At 36.0% G+C, this 20487-nt stretch overlaps 1 protein-coding gene across 6 annotated transcripts in view; it reads right to left on the bottom strand.

The window, feature by feature from the left end:
* The window catches only part of LOC118528227 (uncharacterized), a 938723-nt gene that overhangs the window by 125787 nt on the left and 792449 nt on the right, over window positions 1–20487 (bottom strand). For all 6 annotated transcript variants that reach the window (XM_078054967.1, XM_078054970.1, XM_078054965.1 and 3 more), the window contains one exon: window positions 9223–9307. The gene's annotated coding sequence lies outside the window, so the exon portion shown is untranslated. The remainder of the gene's footprint in view (window positions 1–9222; window positions 9308–20487) is intronic.

Below are 20487 nucleotides of genomic sequence, written 5' to 3' on the forward strand. Positions count from 1 at the left end.
CTAGTACTATGTTGAACAACAGTGGTGAGAGTGGGCACCCTTGACGTGTTCCTGATCTTAAGGGAAAGGCTCTCAGCTTTTCCCCATTGAGGATGATATTCGCTGTGGGTTTTTCATAGATGGATTTTATGAGCTTGAGGAATGTTCCCTCTATCCCTATACTCTGGAGAGTTTTAATCAGGAAAGGATGTTGTATTTTGTCAAATGCTTTTTCTGCATCAATTGAGAGGACCATATGGTTCTTCTCCCTCCTTTTATTACTGTGTTCTATCACATTGATTGATTTGCGAATGTTGAACCACCTTGCATCCCGGGGATAAATCCCACTTGGTCGTGGTGGATGATCCTTTTAATGTATTGTTGGATCCTATTAGCTAGGATTTTGTTGAGGATTTTGGAATCCATATTCATCAGGGATATCGGTCTGAAATTCTCCTTTTTGATGGGGTCTTTGCCTGGTTTGGGGATTAAGGTAATGCTGGCCTCATAGCATGAGTTTGGAAGTTTTCCCTCTGTTTCTATTTTTTGAAACAGCTTCAGTAGAATAGGTATTATTTCTTCTTTGAATGTTTGGTAGAATTCCCCAGGGAATCCATCAGACCCTGGACTCTTGTTTTTTGGGAGGTTTTTGATCACTGCTTCAATCTCGTTACTGGTTATTGGCCTATTCAGGTTGTCCATTTCTTCCTGTTTCAGTCTTGGCAGCTTATAGGTTTCCAGGAAGGCCTCCATTTCATCCAGATTGCTCAGTTTATTGGCATATAGTTGTTGATAATAATTTCTAATAATTGTTTCTATTTCCTTGGTGTTAGTCATGATCTCTCCCCTTTCATTCATAATTTTATTAATTTGGGTCCTTTCTTCTTTTGGATAAGTCTGGCCAGTGGTTTATCAATCTTATTAAGTCTTTCAAAGAACCAACTTCTAGTTTCATTGATCTGATCTACTGTGTTTCTGGTTTCTAATTCATTGATTTCTGCTCTAATTTTAATTATTTCTCTTCTAATGGGTGGCTTAGGCATCGTTTGTTGCTTTTTCTCTAGTTCTTTAAGGTGTAGAGTTAGTTGGTGAATTCGGGATTTTTCTATTTTTTTGAGTGAGGCTTGGATGGCTATGTATTTCCCCTTTAGGACCGCCTTTGCAGTATCCCATAGGTTTTGGACCTATGTCTTTTCGTTCTCATTGATTTCCATGAATTGTTTAAGTTCTTCTTTGATTTCTTGGTTGACCCAAACATTCTTGAGCAGAGTGGTCTTTAGCTTCCAAGTGTTTGAATTTCTGCCAAATTTTTTCTTGTGATTGAGTTCCAGTTTTAGAGCATTGTGGTCTGAGAATATGCAGGGAATAATCTCAATCTTTTGGTATCGATTGAGACCTGATTTGTGACCCAGTATGTGGTCTATTCTGGAGAAAGTTCCATGTGCGCTCGAGAAGAATGAGTATTCTGTTGTTTTAGGGTGGAATGTTCTGTAAATATCTATAAGGTCCATCTGGTCCAATGTATCATTCAAAGCTCTTGTTTCCTTGTTGATTTTCTGCTTAAATGATCTGTCCATTGTTGAGAGTGGAGTATTGAGGTCTCCTACAATTAACGTATTGTTATCAATATGACTCGTTATTTTGGTTAACAGTTGGCTTATGTAGATGGCTGCTCCCATGTTGGGGGCATAGATATTTACCATTGTTAGATCTTCTTGTTGGATAGACCCTTTAAGAATGATATAGTGTCCTTCTGTGTCTCTTATTACAGACTTTAGTTTAAAATCTAATTTGTCTGATATAAGAATTGCTACCCCAGCTTTCTTTTGAGGTCCGCTGGCATGGAAGATGGATCTCCATCCCTTCACTTTCAGTCTGGATATATCTTTAGGTTCAAAATGAGTCTTTGTAGGCAGCATATGGATGGGTCCTGTCTTTTTATCCAATCTGCAACCCTGTGCCATTTTATGGGAGCGTTTAGGCCATTCACGTTGAGAGTGATTATTGAAAGATATGAATTAATTGTCATCATGTTGCCTGTGAAGACGTTGTTTTTATAGATTGTCCCTGTAAATTTCTGTTGTAGATCACTCTTGGGGTCTTTCTCCTTTTATAGAACACCCCTTAATATTTCTTGCAGGGCCGGCTTAGTGGTCACATATTCTTTCAACTTCTGTGGGTCGTGGAAGCTCTGCATCTCTCCATCCATTCTAAATGAAAGCCTTGCCGGATAAAGTATTCTTGGCTGCATGTTCTTCTCATTTAGTACCCTGAATATGTCTTGCCAGGCCTTTCTGGCTTGCCAGGTCTCTGTGGATAGGTCTGATGTTATTCTGATGTTCCTCCCTCTGTATGTAAGGAATCTCTTCCCCCTAACTGCCCTTAAGATGGTTTCCTTGGTTCTAAGATTTGCAAGTTTTACTATTACATGCCGGGGTGTTGGCCTGTTTTCCTTGATCTTAGGAGGGGTCCTCTCTGCCTCTAGGACGCAAATGTTTGTTTCATTCCCCAGATTAGGGAAGTTCTCAGCTACGATTTGCTCAAATACATCTTCTAGCCCTCTCTCTCTCTCTCCACTCCCTCCGGGATTCCAATGATTCTGACATTGGAACGCCTCATGGTGTCACTTATTTCTCTGATTCTATTTTCATGGATTCTGAGTTGTTTTTCCCTGGCCTCCTCTTTTCCCTTTTTATCTATTATACTGTCTTCCAGATCGCTTATTCTCTCTTCTGTCTCAGTTACCCTAGCTGTTAGATTATCTAGATTGGATTGGATCTCATTGATAGCATTTTTAAGTTCTGCCAATTCACCTTTTATTTCTGCCCTTAGAGACTCTATGTTGCCATTAATTGATTTCTCCATTCTAGCCATTGTCTTCACAATTGCTAGCCTGAATTCCATCTCTGACATCTTGGTTATGTCTGCATCCATTTGTAAATCTGCAGCATAAGTCATAATCTCTGAGTCTTATCTGTTTTGGGGGCTCCTCCTCCTAGTCATTCTGTTGATGGGTGTTTGAGGGAATGTATAGAGTCCAAATTATTGACCAGAACCCAAGCAAGATGCACCTGTTTTCTTGGGACCTTAGGGTTGCTGGCCTCTTGTTTTCCCAGCCTGTCTTCTGGGGGAGGGGCCTGCCACACTGTTACTCAGGCAACCCTGTTTGGGTGGAGTTGCCCTGCGCCCCTGTGGCGGGGGGATGGGCTCAGCGGGAATCAGTCTTTGGGGCTTTTGTTCTCTGGCGCCTTTCCCTGGCGGCTTTCCGTGTCTCTTCCACGAGTCAGAGCAGAAGAGACCGTTTCCAATCCTCTGCCTCAGAGCAGAGAGACCTCAGTCTGTTCTTCAGTGAGCTCTCCAGGCCACACTGTCTCCGTTTCTGTCCGTGCTGCTATAAACTGCAGCGTCCTGGGTTGTGCGCCCCTCCGCAGCGCCCCAGTCCTGCCTCCAGGTCGGGGCACGTCTCTGCCCTTTGTGCTTCTAAAACCGCCAGCCGCTCCCAGTTCGCACGCGCGCGACTCCGCTGCTTGGGGTTCCCACCCCGGAGGTTGCAGTTCACGGGCGGGACCCCGGCGCACCGGGTTTCCATCTCGGAGGCTGCAGTTCGCGTGCGCGCGACCGTCGCTCCGGTTTCTGTCTGGGGGGGCTGCAGTTCACGTGCGCGTGACCCCGCCGGTCTGGTTTTCTACCCCGGGGGCTGCCCTAAAGTTCTTTCCCGACGCTACCGGTCTGCGAGTCTGTGCCCATCCTCAGCGCGCGAGGCTGTCACTCACTGGCAGTGTAGGATACCCACGGCCAGGCACCCTCCCACCTCCGTTTATCCTCCAATATCTGCCCGCAGGATCTCGGCTCTCCGCTTCCTACCTCAAAACCAACTGCCTGCGATATTCTGTTTGTAGAGATCCAGATCTTCTTACATCTCAGGCTGGTTTCGTGGGTGCTCAGAGTGGTCTGGTAGATATCCAGCTCAATTCCGGGGACCAGTTGAAATAGGGTCCCCTACTCCGCCATCTTTCCCCTCTCCCAATTATTTTTTATTTTTTTAAAGATTTTTTTATTTGAGAGAGAGAAAGAGCGGCGAGTGGGGGGAAGGGCAGAGGGAGAGATAGAATTCTGAAGCAGGCTCCCCACTGAGCCCGGAGACTGACACAAGGCTGGATCCCAGGACCCTGAGAACATGACCTGAGTGCAAATCAAGCATTAGCCGCTCAACCGAGTGAGCCATCCAGGCATCCCTAATTTCAATTTTTAATTTTAGTATGTTCCTTTCTACTTTATTTTGCACTATTTTATTTTTTCTAAATTCATAAAATAATTTATATATATATATATTTTTATTTATTAAGACATGAATAGTACATTTTCCTCTGGGTAGGACTTTTGCTATGCCCTTACAATTTTGTCATGAAGTGATTTTTTTTCTTTTTGGCTTTCTAGAGATATCATAATTTCCATTTTTTTCCAGCTTGATCCAATAGCTATATATTTTCCACAAAATAAATAACATTTTTAATTTTTTTATTATGCTTTATTTATTTGGTAATAATGAGTGGAACCTGTAAAGAAATTTTTTGTTTTAATTTTTTTAAGCTTTTCTTGTGGCCAAGTATGGACAGATTTTTGCATCAAAAATAAGTATCTTTCCTTTTCAAGAGCTATAAACTCCTATGTATAGCTAATATGCAATGTTATTGATTTTATAATTCAATTTATTTTTATGACTATTTTTCCTATCTCTCTCCAAACCCGATAGAGGATAATTGAAATATCCCTTTACAAACAGATTCAGCTATTTTGCACCTTGTCATATACAAGATCATGGCATATTTATATGGCATATTATAAATACGGCATACTATAAATAGTGTGTGTTATCATTACTTAATATCATTCTCATTTTCTGCCTTTTAACACTGATTGTGATATGTCTGATATGACCACTGACATTTTACCTTCTTTACTTTTGCCTAGTGTTTCTTTCCCCATCCCTTCTCTAAGTTTGTATTTAATGCATGGCATTATTATGTGTCTTATATTCTCTAGTGCATTGAACTCAACCTGACAGTCTCTGTCCTCTAACGAAAAAATTCAGTCCATTTATATTTAATGTTATTTTATAAATTTGACTTTGTTGATTTTACCTAATTACATATCTCTTATGTATTAAATTTTCTTTTTTTCTCATTTGACCATACTGTTTTCATTCCATTTTAGCCTTGTAAATTTGAAAGTAGTACTACAATTTATCATGTTATTGATATTATCTTCCTTTCCTATTTATATAATCAGGCACATATTTCTCTATCATGATTAAAAAGAAGATGCTAGATATTTTCCCCACTCAGGTGCACTCTTGTGTACATCAAAATGCTTTACTTTCTTTTACCCAAGACTTATCCCTCACTGCAGTAAGATTAGCTCAGAGGAATAAAATCTGTTCCTCACACTCCTACCTCCTTTTCCTTCTGCACAAAGAGGAGACATTTGGAAAAAATTTCCTTCCTTACTTCCTTCCTCAGCTTATTCTGACCTCCAACCCTAATTTCTATGTTTTGTTGAGATAGTTACATATTTTAAATTTGACATGGTTATTAAAATTTACTTTACAGAATAACTGTCCCATCTTTGTCACCCCCTTCTTTTTTTTTTTTAATTTTTTTTTTAAGATTTTATTTATTTGTGAGAGAGACAATGAGAAACAGAGAGCATGAGAGGGAGGAGGGTCAGAGGGAGAAGCAGACTCCCTGTTGAGCAGGGAGCCTGATGTGGGACTGGATCCCGAGACTCCAGGATCATGACCTGAGCCGAAGGCAGTCACTTAACCAACTGAGCCACCCAGGCGCCCCCCTGTCACCCCCTTCTTGAGATTTCTCTATTGTTCATCTTATTCAGTTTTTTTAAAAAAAGATTTTATTATTTATTTATTTACTTATTTATTTATTTATTTTAGAGAGAGAAAAAGAGAGTGTGTGCATGAGAAGGGGGAGAGGAGCGGGACAAGCAGAGCCTGACATGGGGCTTGATTATCACGACCCTGAGGCCATGACCTGAGCTGAAATCAAGAGTCAGATGCTCAACCAACGGAGCCACCCAGGCACCCCATTTTCTTTAGAGTTTTTAAGTGATTTCCACAGAAGCAGTACATGGGTATATTAGTGAAATTTCTGTATATCTTGCATCTCTTCAAGTGTCTTTTTCCCACCCTCGCATGTGGATAATAGAATTCTTGGGATGCCTTATAATTTCACTAGAAATATGCATTTTTTCTAAAGTCAGGATCCAAAAACTGGGCACATTTGAATTAAAAGTCTCAGCTTTTAATATGGTATTATTTTCCTCTTTAATCTCTCTCTTAATACCTTTAATAACCAGTTATAAAATTTATGTAAAATATAATTGCATTGTCAACATAATAATAAAACACTAATAAATAATTTAATACAAAACATGAGATCACCTAATAAATAATTTAGTTTTATTACTAAATTTTCAACTTTATATTATATATATTATATATAGGAATTAAAAATATGTGTCATACTCTATACTACATAGTAGTGTAAGTATAATATCACATTAGTGTATCATATAAAATATATAGTTTATTACTATATTATAGTTTTAAAATTTTATGTTACTGTAATTTTTACAATATTATTTGAATAGACATACATTGCTCTTAGATATAAAATTTTAAGTGGTATCAATTCTTTCTTAATATTAATTTAGATAGCTAATGCAATGCTAATCAAAATCTGAAAGAGAAATTTCCTGAAATTGATATACTATTTATTTTAATAGACTTATTTTCCTATATTTTATAGCAAAATGGCAAAATGGTCCTAATGTTCACCTGCAAAATACACTATGAGAATATATGTATTAATCAGCACTCATACCCCATGTCATAATCCAAAATTATTGCACAAGGATTAAGGTGTTAGATGATAAAATAAAAACCAGAGGAAAATTCTATCAGTTTACCTTTCAATTCTCTAGATGAGGTCAGACTCCAAACATAAGTGCAAGCAAAAAAAAATCATGATAGAAAACTCCAAGGATTTGAGTTTTGTCAAAATTAGGTATGTCAAATATATACAAAAAAAAAAAAAATGAACAGGCAAAGAAATGATATTTGGAAAAACTTACTATAAATATATAAAGAGATTTATAATATTAATAGATAAGTTCTTGCCAATCAATAAGAAAAAAACTAATAGCTCAATAGAGCTATTATGATATGAGAAGTACAAATGCTTAATATGCATCTGAAAAATATTCAACCACATCTGCAATCAAATAAATGCAAATTAAAACAAAATGCTCTTTTTCATCCGTTATGTCATCAAAAATTTTTCTAATAATTACTTTTTTATCTTTCTTTTAGTATTATACCTCGTGGGATACAGGAGAACCAAGAATTAAGCATAATCTCAAAGTATTGGTAGACATTTAAATTGAAGTAATTAAGCTGGATATAAGTTTTATACTTATAGTTATAAGTATAAATTTTGGGGGATTTATTTTGTGTATGTATGTGGTGAAGAAAACCAAAACTTTATGAATGAGAATATTGATTATAACATCACCTAAAGCAATAAAACACTGTAAACAACCTAAATGCCCAAGAGTAAGGGAAGAATTAAATATATTTTGGCACATACATTTGTTGAAACATATAGAAACATTTAAAATATTTTAGATTTTAATATAATGGGAAAATAATAAAAGATAAAGCTAACTTTAAAAAATCAGAATATATGCTCAATATTTAGAAGATTTGCAATTCAATAAAAACAATATACACACAGAAAAAAGATAATATACTAAACGTTAGCAATGCTTCATACTCAAGGATGTTGTTAAAGAGCTATTCATTTTTCTTTTTAGACATTTTTCTATATTAGTATTTTTCTACAATAAACAGCCATTCTTTGATATCAGAAAAATATTTAACATCATAAAAGTTGTCAATACAAAGTGATTAATGGCAAATGATAGAAATAGATCATCATCTAGAACATAGTAGCTGTTCAATAAATATTCATTGAATGTCTTAGCACCCAATATTAATTCTTTTACATTTTATTGTCTTTTCTCTTTCTCAATCTTTTGTTTCCTTATACTTTGTTTCTATATCCTCATTTCTTGGATTATTTTTTCCACAATTGCTCTAAATGCTTTTGTACTGTTGCTCACTATTTGTCATCATTTTTGTAAATGACAATAATAAACTGATGAATTTATATTTTGTGGTCATATTATCAAAGATTAAAACTGTAGTCCACTTTTGTGTACATATTATTCAATCTTTAGAAAAAAATTGTTAACAGAAAATGCCAAAGGGAAAACTGAGGCCAAGGGCCAAGTATAGTAAGAGAATGCTTAGGTGTTTGGAAAGTTCTGACTCTCAAAGATGGGATGGCCATTGAAGTAAGGCATGCTGGGCACCCAAATTACTAATCTTTATAAGATAAAATGATGAAAGAAATAGTAATTAAGAGTGATACTATAGGGTGAACATTTGTGTCTCCACCCCCCTACCCCCGGCAAATTTATATGTTGAAACCAGTCCCCAGTATGGTGGTATTTGAAAGGGGGCCTTTTAGGGATGATTAGATCATGAGGGAGAAGCTCTCATGAATGGGATTCGTGGTTTTATAAGAGATTCCAGAGAGCTCTCTTGCCTCTTCTTCCATGTAAGGACATAGCAAAAAAAGACAACTGTCTATAAACCAGAAGTGGGCCCTCACCAGACACTGAATCTGCCAGCACCTTGATCTTGGAATTCCCAGACTCTAAAACTATAAGAAATACATTTCTGTTGTTTATATTCTACCCAATCAATGGTGTTCTGTTATAGTTGCCCAAACAGACTAAGACAAGTAAGGTTTAATTTTTTAATATGATCAATTGGAAGTATTTTGCTTTGAGCTTGACTTTGATGGAAAGTTAAACTACCAGATTCAGATGGATTATACAAAGGCATGTATTTTTAGTCTTTCCTGTTTTTTATTTAAGAGTAGCCTCATATTAGAATTCCTGCCTTTAGGTGTAATAGATTAAATGTATCGGTAAAAGCAAGTCCCCCATCTTGCCAAAATACAAGGCAGTTTGGGCAAAATAATCCTAAGTGATGCTTAGAAATTTACTTGAGTCTTCAATAAAATCATAGATAAAGCATGAGCACAGGAGTTTATTGCAGATAAAAAATATTTATCAAATGTTTTCTGCCCCACTTACCAAACACAGATAATTGATTTCAGTGCAGATGTGGTTTTTGGCAGTGCTTAAACTGCAAATTCTTAATTATGTAGGAAAGTTGAGCCTGAAAAGTAAAACAAAGAAACACGTACAAACTAAATGTCAAATGTAAAAGTAAAGCTTGTTTTATGGAAAACAATTGGTACTTCTCATTTTATCAAAAAGAAGCAAGCTTACAAATTGATCCATATATTTCCTTATAAATATAAAACCCCTGCCATCATTGCCTTTGGTTTTTCCCTTAGCTGTTCAAGTCTGAATCTGACAGATGTTGATTAAATGTGTCTATTCCATTTACAAAAAACAGATTATTTTAATTGCTGGAATATACCAATAGATATTCATAACATTATCATTCCATCACAGTACATCATGATATTTCTTTAACTACCATTTACATCTTGATATACTCTTTAACTTTTTTTTTCATTTATGCTGTTATTACCCAAGTAATATAATATGCTGTAGTGGTTTTAAACTCAATACTTAGTAAATTAATTCCCAGTTGTCTTCATAAATACTCGAGAGTACTAGAAGGTTGCATACTACCTAAGCTATAAAATATTATTAGGAGTTTCTAGTGAAATATGTACTTTTTACTCTATTTTGCAAAATTATTTAATGTCACTTAATGCCACCTGATGGCATCTTTATAGAGGATTGCTACTTTTAAAGGAATTTTAAAAGACAGTAAAAAAAAAAAAAAAAGGATATTTTAAAGTAGAAAGATGACTTACAGCTATCTTTCAAAGAATTTTTCAAAATATGCCCAACTTTCATACCTCAATAATACTCTTGAAAATAAAAATCTCAAAATATTGTATAAAACCTCCTCCTTTATTTAAAGAGGGAAATGTGCTTGTGTGTGTGTGTGTGTGTGTGTGTGTGTGTGTGTGTATAAGCAAGCCAGAGTGTGAAAGATTGTGAGAGAGGAAAAGAGAAATAGAGAAATAGAAATCAGAAGAAAATAAAAAGAGAAAACTAAAAGAGAAGTCAAATGAATAAATAAAACATTGGGTCCACCTAATGTATGTAGGAAAATTAAAGTCAAAGCATATTAAACCCCCCAAAAAATCACTGTCTAATTCTTCTGTATGCTTTATTTTACTTAGACCTCTTGAGAGAAGTCAGAATTTATCACCAATCACCCAAACACTGGCCTAGTATAACTTTTCATCCTCTCTTGAAATTTCAAAAATCCACAGATATCTTTAAACATGAGTCCTTCTAGGGCCCAGAAACAACAGGCATTCCCTATGCTGTAGCAAAAGAAAAGATTCACTATGAATCAAAAAGGAAATGAATGTAAAAAAGAGGGCAAAGAATGTCACACGTACAGCTTGCCACTGTTGTTGGGCCTATTTTTCCTTTCACTGGGTCAGTGACCTCAGTGTTCACTACTGTCAAGTAAAATGGTCTGAGCAACACCTGTTTTCCCCAAACCCTTGACCCTTACTCAGCTGGCAGCATTGACAGGCCCTCATGAAGTGCATAGTAATGGAGTCAAGGAAATGGGCAGCTGCCAAGGGAATTGTGCCATACTTTTTGACTTGTCCACTTATACAGTATCTCTCACCTCATTTGTAATGGAGAGAAATGTGTTTTAAAATTGAAGACAGTATTGATTAGCCTAAAAAGCTTTAAATTGCGTTTCAAGATATCACAGCTTTATTCACTGTCACTTGTCAGCAAATGACCTTGTAAAATATTTGAGCCTTAAAGCATTCAGATTTTATTTTCCATTGTGGTAAATATTGCTTCTACTGTGTCTCTGCTGGATATGCATCACCATTTATTTGGCCTCTACCAAGGATCTTGTTATGTCCCCACTGAAATAGAAAGCCCAATTTTATTGGGGCATCTCCTATTGTCATTGGCGACCTACAGAAGACAACTACAAAGGAATTTTTCAACATTCTGTCTTTATTCCCTAATCTGGGCAAGTTAATTTCTAAATCAGGAGCACAGCTCATGCTCTGAGATAATCTTTTTAGCAACAACCTGGGGATACTCTTCAACCTTGAATTCAAGTCTAGATCACATTTTTCTTTAATTTCAAGTCTTTCTAGTTCTTGGCTTATTTCTTTATTTGTCTTTCTGTGGCTCTTTTGAAAGTAATCTTCTTTACTCTGGCTATTTTAAAGATTGTCTCTTTGTCTTAGGTTTTCAGTTTTCTACGGAGTACTTGTTTTTGGGTGGTTTTGGTTTGTTTTGTTCATTAATTCTGTCTGAAATTCACAAAGCTTTGTGAATGTCTGCTGCAATTTTTTTCTATCCATTATGGAAAACTCTAAACCAATATCTCTTCAATTACTGCAGAAAAATGGGTTCTGCCCCATTCTTTTCCCCTTCTCCTTCTGTAACTTCAATTACATCTATGTTAGACCATTTAGCCATGTTTTGCATATCTTTTACATTTTTGCCTTATTTTCTATCCTTTAGTCTTTCCTTGTTTCAGTCTGGAATATTGTCTTTTGCCTTCTCTTCCAAATTGTTAATTCTCTCTTAAACTGCATCTATTCTGCTGTTAAGCCCATCTTTCGTATTCTTATTTACATTTATTGTATTATCCACTTTCAGAATTTTTATTAGAGTATTATAATTTCAAGTTCTGTGCTGAATATTTGTCTGATACCACCATATCTGGGTTTCCTATAGATTAGACACTATTTTCTGTTTTTTTCTCTAGATTTTCAGTTAATTCTTAACCTTTACATGCTTGATAATTTTTTAAAGATGTTACATGAGAAATTAAAGAGATAATTGGAAGTTCTGAATGATGCTACTTTCTTCAGAGACTATTTACTTTTATTACTGGCATACAATTAGAGAAAGAACTGACCATTTTAATACAGTGTGATATTGAATTGATTCAGAGAGAAAGTTTACTCATTGTGATGTCTGGTCTATTTCTTGTTTACCTATATTCAGATTTTTGTACCTCATTTTTAATACATCGCCTAGAGGGAAACAGTAAGCCACTTTTGTCACACATATTTTATTAAGCTGCATAAAGATTCTAAATTTTCAATGAAACAGGAAGTTATTGAACTCTACTCAAAGAAGTGAAAGAATAAATGCTCCTTGAAGCATATGAAATACTGAGATGCTGTCACTTAAGCATTTGAGTTGCTCCAACTATTTTATTTCCTTTTTTTCAGACTCATCTTTGCAAAAGCCAGGCAGGCTGTGTATATGGCATATAGATTTATTTTTTATGATGCCTAAACTATCGAGGAAACATACTAGTTTTGGTTATTTGGGTCATATGAATATGGATTTAAATCCTGGGCATGACTTATATAAGGTACATGACATAATTTAACTATCTAATTAGTATTTTAAAAGTAACTTCTTGGGGTCCCTAGGTGGCTCAGTTCGTTCAGTATCCAACTCTTCGTTTTGGCTTAGGCCATGATCTCATGCGTCCTAGCATCTAGCCCTGCTTGGATCTGAGTTCTGCGCTCAGCAGGGAATCTGCTTGAGATTCTCTCCCTCTGCCCCTCCCTCCACTCACCCGTGTGCTCTCTCTCTCAAATAAATAAATAAATCTAAAAAAAAGGTGACTTCTCTCCCAGGAAAGCAGTCTTTTGAAAATAAATAACAATATTTTTATGTTAAGCAACTACCCCCAATTCATGAAGAAAGAGGAGAATTAGACATGGAGAAATTAGAAAAGACTATAAAGAAATTAAGAGCCTTCCAAGAATTAATGTCCTAGCAGCAATATTTCAAGAAAATCTTTTTTCTAGCTCTATATCATTGCATTAGGCTCAATAGCCCCTCCCTGCATAGGAAAGGCTGAGATCGGAGTGAGAACAGGCAGGAGTAGGGGGCCAGCATCAGGCAATTCTCTAGCCAAGGAGCCAGATCATGAGCCAGCACTCTTGCCTTTATAGCCAGCTTGATTAGCAAGACCTGAAAGGTGTTGAATAGGGCCCAAGACTTGCCTTTTCCAGCAATGAGGAAGTTGAGAAATAGCGCAAAGAGGTATCAACACAAAAAGAGCCTGCAGCCTCATGCTTGCTGCTGCATTGGGAAAACAAACGAGGGCTGAAAAATGTTAACTCTGCCACCATGACCACAACACTCCAGTTGTGTTTTCTTAGTATCTCCTACTCAGTAAGTGCCGGAGTGGAAATGAATTTACAGAAAGACCAAACTGTATGCAAAAAGGCAGTCATGGCAAAACATAGTAGCAGAAGCTATAATCAAGGCAAGAAATCTTGAATTTAGAAAATGGACTTAAATAAGTGTAGTGGAATCAGAGACAATCTAAAAAAAGAATGTTCTGAGAGATAGGACTACCAACAGTTTTGTTTTTTTTTTTAAGAGAAAGAAAAAAAAGCAGAGGTGGGGTTTTACCTTTAATTGACCATACTACTACAGTATTAAAAGAAATCGTTAAAAATGAACTAGAAACACCTGGGTGGCTCAGTCAGTTAAGTGTCTGCCTTCCGCTCAGGTCATGATCCCAGGGTCCTAGGATCCAGCCCCGCATCGGGCTCCCTGCTCAGCGGGAAGCTTCCTTCTCCCTCTCCCTCTGCCCCTCCCCCTGCTCATGCTCTCTCTCACTTGCTCTCTTTCTCTTTCAAATAAATAAATAAAAATCTTTAAAAAAATGAATTATAACTCTCTAAAACATAATTATTTTAAAATGGGTCTTAACTTTTGGAAACCTATATATAGTATCATTTTTGTCTTTTCTCCCAAGATAAATGCTTTTGACAAATGAATGGAGTGCCTTTAACATTTTTTAAAAATACATTTGCCATAGACATTCTAGCTCTAGGAATTTATCTTAGTTTCTCACAAAACGTAGATATTGTGACACAAAGATGTTCTTCACAACATTGTTTATGACTCATTCATTCATTCAACAAAATTTTCATTGAGTTTTCAATGAAGTAGGCAGTGTGATGGCTGTTTAGAAAAAAACCTTAAATTCCATTAAAAGAGTAATCGTTAATTATGGTACAGGCATATGGTGAGCTATTACGCAGTTATTAAAATGATGTTTATGGAATGTTTAATGACTTGGGAAAATGTTAATGATTTAATATTGAGTAAAAAATGCCCTCACAAAATAGCACTTACCATATTATCTGAGACATGTAAAAATTGCATTAAAAGTAAAGGAATACTCCAAAATACAATCATTCCTTTAGGTGATGGAATGATGGATGCTCTTTTACCTCATGTTGTTTTTTATAAGAACATGTATTCATTTAATGATCATTAGCAAATATTCAGATTTTGGTAAATTGGAAATATCAGAACCAGGCCCAATTGACTGTTTAGAATCTTACTCCCTAGGTGTAAAGATGTGACTGAGTTGAACAAAATGCAGGATACTCAGACGGCTTTTATAGACATGTCTGCTGGAAGACAGAATACTTGATTTTATGGATTGCTTGCACCCTTCTTTCACATTCTTAAAATACTTTGTATTCTTAATAGCAAGCAGACATATTTAAGATATTTTGCTAATAATCAAAAGCAGGTTTAACATGCTTCTTATTACATCAATTTACAGATTTATAATTTACACACAATTAAATGCACCTATTTTAAGTGTACATTGTGAAGAATTCTGACAAATATATACACTAATGCAACTATTCTAATAAAAATATAGAATATTTCCATGATCCTCAGAAGTTTCTTTCTGTTGTGCTGTTTTGTAGATAATTCTTAGCCTCATCCCTGACATCAAGCAAATACTGAGCTACTTTCAGGCACTATCCTTCAGATTTGCCTCTTTCATGCAAGTGAATTATACAGTGTGTATTTTTTGTACATAATTATTTTACTCAGCTAAATTTCTTAGGATCTATCCATGCTGTTGCCTGTATCACTATAGGATGTCATCATATAGAACGGCTAAAAATAAAAAGATTTATGATATCAAGTGTTCGTGAGGAAGGGGAGGAACTCATAATCTCATGCATTGCCATAGGGAATATAAGATGGTTTAGCTACTTTCAAAAACAATTTGGAGTTTCTTATAAACAAATGCTTACCTTGTGACTCAGCAATTCTACTCCTAGGTATTTAACCCAGAGAAATGAAAACCTATGTCCACCAAAAGACATGTATTCAAATGATCATGGTGGCTGAACTAGAAACATAACATTTATAACAACCACAACTGAAAACAACCCAAATGTCTATTAACAGGTGAAAGAATAAGCAGATTATGGCATATATATACAGTGAAATACTATTCAGTAATAAAAACTTGTCTTTTTTAAGCATAACTTTATAAAAGCTAGTTTAATACAATGTGTTATCCTGAGGAAAAGGATTTTTTTGGCTTTTTAAGTTATTATTTTTATTTCAGCTAGTTAACATACAGCAATATCTTAGTTTCTGGTATACAATATAGTGATTCAATACTTCCACACATGCTCATCACAAGTACACTCCTTCATCCCCATCCCCTATTTCATCCAGTCCCCCACCCACCTCCCCTCTGGTGGTAACCATCAGTTTGTTTCTTGATTTGTCTTTCTCTCTCTCTTTTGTACTTTTCCTCAGTTGTTTTATTTCTGAAATTCCACATATGAGTGAAATCATATGGTATTTGTCTTTTTCTAACTTATTTCACTTAGCATTATACTCTCTAGCTCCATCCGTGTCATTGCAAATGGCAAGATTTCATTCATTTTTATGGCTGGATAATATTCCATTGTATATACATACCACTTTTCCTTATCCATTCATCAATCAACGGACACTTGGGCTTCTTCCATATCTTTGCTTTTGTAAATAATGCTGCTATAAACAAAGGGGTGCATGTACCCCTTTGAATTAGTGTTTTTAAAAAAATTTTATTATGTTAATCACCATAGATTACATAATTAGTTTTTGATGTAGTGTTCCATGATTCATTGTTTGCATATAACACCCAATGCTTCATTCAATACGTACCCTCTTTAATACCCATCACCAGGCTGAATTAGTGTTTTTGTGTTGTTTGGGTAAATAACCAGTAGTGTGATTCCTGGATAGTAGGGTAAATCTATTTTTAATTTTTTTGAAGAACCTCCATAATGTTTTCCACAATGGGTGCACCAGTTTGCATTCCTACAAACAGTGCACAAGTGTTCTCCTTACTTCACTTCCTACCTAACCTGTTTTTTCTTGTGTTGTTGATTTTAGCCATTCTGACAAGTGTGAGGTGATATCTCATTGTAGTTGTGATTTGTATTCCGCTGATGATCAGTAATGGTGAGCATCATTTCATGTGTTGGTTGGCCATCTCTCTGTCTTCTTTGGAGAAATGTTTGTTCATATCTTCTGCCCATTTTAATTGGATTATTTGTGTTTTGGGTGAGGAGTTTTATTTTAAGTTCTTTATGTATTTTGGCTACTAGTCTTTATCGGATGTATCAGTAATGCTGGACTCATAAAATGATTTGGAAGTTTTCCTTCCATTTCTATTTTTTTTGGAATAGTTTGAGAAGAATAGATATTAACTCTTCTTTACATGTTTGGTACAATTTGTCTGTGAAGCCAAATTGTTTTTGGGAGTTTTTTGATTACTGATTCACTGTCTTTGAAGGTTATTAGTCTGTTCAAGTTTTCTATTTCTTCTTGTTTCAGTTTTGGTAGTTTATATATTTGTAGAAATTTATCCATTTCTTCCAGGTTGTCTAATTTTTTGGTGTATAGTTTCTCATAATATTCTCTTATAATAGTTCATATTTCTGTAGTGTTGGTTGTTATTTCTCCTCTTTCATTTGTGATTTTATTTGAGGCCTTTCTCTTTTTTTCTTGATAAGTCTGGCTAGAGATTTATCAACTTTGTTGATTTTTTTCAATGAACCAACTCCTGGTTTCTTTGATCTCTTCTATTGTTTGTTTGTTTTAGTTTCTATATCATTTATTTCTGCTCTAATCTTTATTATTTCCTTCTTTCTGCTGGTTTTAGGTTTTGTTTGTTGTTCTTTTTATAGTTCCTTTAGCTGTAAGGTTAGGTTGTTTAGCTGAGATTTTTCTTGCTTTTTGAAGTAGGTCTGTATTGCTATAAACTTCCTTCTTAAAGCAGCTTTTGCTGCATCCCAAAGGTTTTAAACTGTTGTGTTTTCATTTTCATTTGTTTCCAGATACTTTTTATTTCTTCTTTTATTTTCTGGTTGACTCATTCATTGTTTAGTAGCATGTTATTTAACCTCCATATATTTGTGGTCTTTCTAGATTTTTTCTTGTGGTTGACTTCTAATTTCATAGCATTGTGGTCAGAAAAGTTGCATGGCCTGACTTCCACCTTGAATTTGTTGAGGCTTGTTTTATGAGCTAATATGTGATCTCTTCTGGAGAATGTTCTATATGTGCTTGAAAATAATGTATATTCTGCTGTTTTAGGATGAAATGTTCTGAATATATCTGTTAAATCTATTTGGTCCAGTGTGTCATTCAAAGCCATTGTTTCCTTGTTAATTTTCTGTTTTGCTGATCTGTCCCCTGATGTAGGTGGGGTATTAAAGTACCCTGTTATTATTGTATTATTATCGATTAGTTTATGTTTGTTATTTCATGTTTTATGTATTTGGGTGTTCCTATGTTAGGCACATAAATATTTATAGTTGTTATATCTTCTTGTTGGATTGTCCTCTTTATTATTACATAATGTCCTTCTTTGTCTCTTGCTACCATCTTTGTTTTAAAGTCTACTTTGTCCAAAATAAGGGTTACTACTCCAGCTTTCTTTTGACATCATTTGCATGATAGATGTTTCTTCATTCCTTCACTTTCAATCTGTAGGGGTCTTTAGTTCTAAGTCTCTTGTAGGCAGTATATAGAGGGATCTTATTTTATTATCTATTCTGTCACCCTAAGTCTTGATTGGAGCATTTAAACCATTTAAATTCAAAGTAATTATTGATAGAGACGTATTTGTTGTCATTTTATTATTTGTTTTGTGGTTATTTCTGGAGATTTTCTCTGATCCTTTCCTGTTTTTCATTCTTTCCTGGTTTGCTGATTTTCTTTAGTGGCATATTTGGATTTTTTTCTCTTTGTTCTTTGTATATCTATTACTGGTTTTTGATTTGTGGTTACCATTAGGTTTGTATATAACACCTTCTGCATATAGCAGTCTATATTAAATTGATGATCATTTAAGTTTTAACTAATTCTTTCCTCCTTTCCTCCCCACATTTCAGGTATATGTTATATTTTACCTCCTTTTATTTTGTGAGTTCCTTGACTGATTTTTACAGAAATATTCATTTTTATTGCTTTTGTATTTCCTACCTTTATACTGTCACTTTTGATCTCTCCTTTCCACTCCAAGAGTCCCCTTCAATATATCTTGCAAGGCTAGTTTAGTGGCTATGAACTCCTTTAGTTTTTGTTTGTCTGGGAAATTCTTTATCTCTTCTTTTATTCTGAATGATAGCCTTGTTGGATAGAGTATTCTTGGCGGCAGATTCTTCCCATTCAGCTCTTTGAATATATCATACTCCTCCCTTCTGGCTTGGAAAGTTTCTGCTGAGAAATCCCCTGCTAGCCTTATGGGTTTTCCCTTGTAAGTTCCTGTCTTCTTTTGTCTTGCCACTTTTAAAAATTTTCTTTATCACTGTATTTTGCCAATTTAATTATGCAATATGTCTTGGTGTGGATCTGCCTTTGTTGATTTTTGATGGAAGTTCTCTGTGCCTCCTGGTCTGGATATCTGTTTCTTTCCCAGATTAGGGAAGTTTTCCGCTATTATTTCTTCAAATAAATTTTCTGCCCCCTTTTCTCTCTCTTCTTCTGGGACTCCTATAACACGAATATTATTATGTTTGATGGAGTCACTGAGTTCCCTAAGTCCATTCTTGTTTTGTATAATTCTTTTTTCTCTCTTTTGTTTGGCTTGATTACTTTCTATTACTCTGTATTCCAGGTCACTGATTCATTCCTCTGCTACTTTCAGCTTGCTGTTCACTGCATCAACTGTGTTTCTAATCTCATTTATTGCACTCTGCATCTCTGACTGGTTCTTTTTTATCTCTGTGTTAAGGGTCTCAGTGATGTCTTTCACTCTTTTCTCAAGTCAAGTGAGTATCCTTATGATCATTGCTTTAAATACTCCATCAGACATGTTACTTGTATCTGTTTTGCTTAGATATCTGCCCGTAGTCTTGTTTCATTCTTTCATTTGGAACAAATTTCTCTTTCATTTTGTCTAAGCCTCTGTGCCTGTTTCTCTGTGTTAGGAAAGTTAGCTACATCTCTTGTTCTTGAAGGAAATGGTTTTATGAAAAAGAGGTCCTATAGTACCCTGCCATTTAGTGTCCTCTGTTCTCCAGGGCCTTGCACTTCTGGGAGTGTCTCCAATGTGTGCTTTGTGCACTCTGTTGTTATGTCCTGGCCACTTTATTTTTCAGACCAGGCCTCTGCAGAGGCTCTCTTTGTGTATTGTGTTTGGTCCTGTAGTGTTTTGTCCCTGGCCTGAATGTGGCAAGTTTTAAAAGGTGTGGTCTGGTCTGCATGTGAACTGAGATCTATCACCACTGCCATGGGAATCAAGGCTGTGCAAAACTCCCACATCAGGAGATGTGGTGTAGGCAGGGGTTGGGCCAGTCTTCTGGGGGAAGGAATGTGCTGGGACTGAGGCAAGCATGACTGGGAAGCAGTTCCACTGAAACATGGTGTGTGTGGGGGGGTGGGGCTTGGTATAAGCAAATTAGGTAGTGAATGTTGGCACTGAGCTGGTTCCTGAAGGTGGCTCTGTGCTTCTGCTGAAAGGCAAGGGAGGGAAATAGTGCCAGCTAGTTCCTTCGTTTTGAGGCGTCTTTCTGTGAATGCTGTCTCTCTGGGACACACTCCCAGATGAGCAACTAACCTCCCCCTGTGTGCCCTGGGCACTCGTCAGATAACTGTTTCCATGTTGTATGTCCACAGGCTATTTGCCTGCCTTTTCACTAAGAGCAGCCCCAATGTCCTCTGGGCTCTATCCTAGCTATGCCCACCGATTTTTAGAACATCAGGTTTTAAGCCTGCTAGTTGCAAGAACTCACAAAATTCAGTCACTCTCGCTTTCCAAGCCAATTGCTATGGGGGTTTGTCTTCCTCATGTGCTCCCCTATGTGCTACTCTGTCTCTTGCCGTTCTCCATGACCACAGCTCCCTCCCCACCATAGCAACCATGATCTATTTCTCTCCTAAGCCCAGTCTCCACACTTCCTACCTTCTTCAATGTGGGCTCTTCTCTAACTTTAGTTGTGGAATTTATTCTTCCAGGCTTCAGGT

The sequence above is a fragment of the Halichoerus grypus genome, chromosome 9 (assembly GCF_964656455.1).
Source record: "Halichoerus grypus chromosome 9, mHalGry1.hap1.1, whole genome shotgun sequence".
Lineage (NCBI taxonomy): Eukaryota > Metazoa > Chordata > Mammalia > Carnivora > Phocidae > Halichoerus > Halichoerus grypus.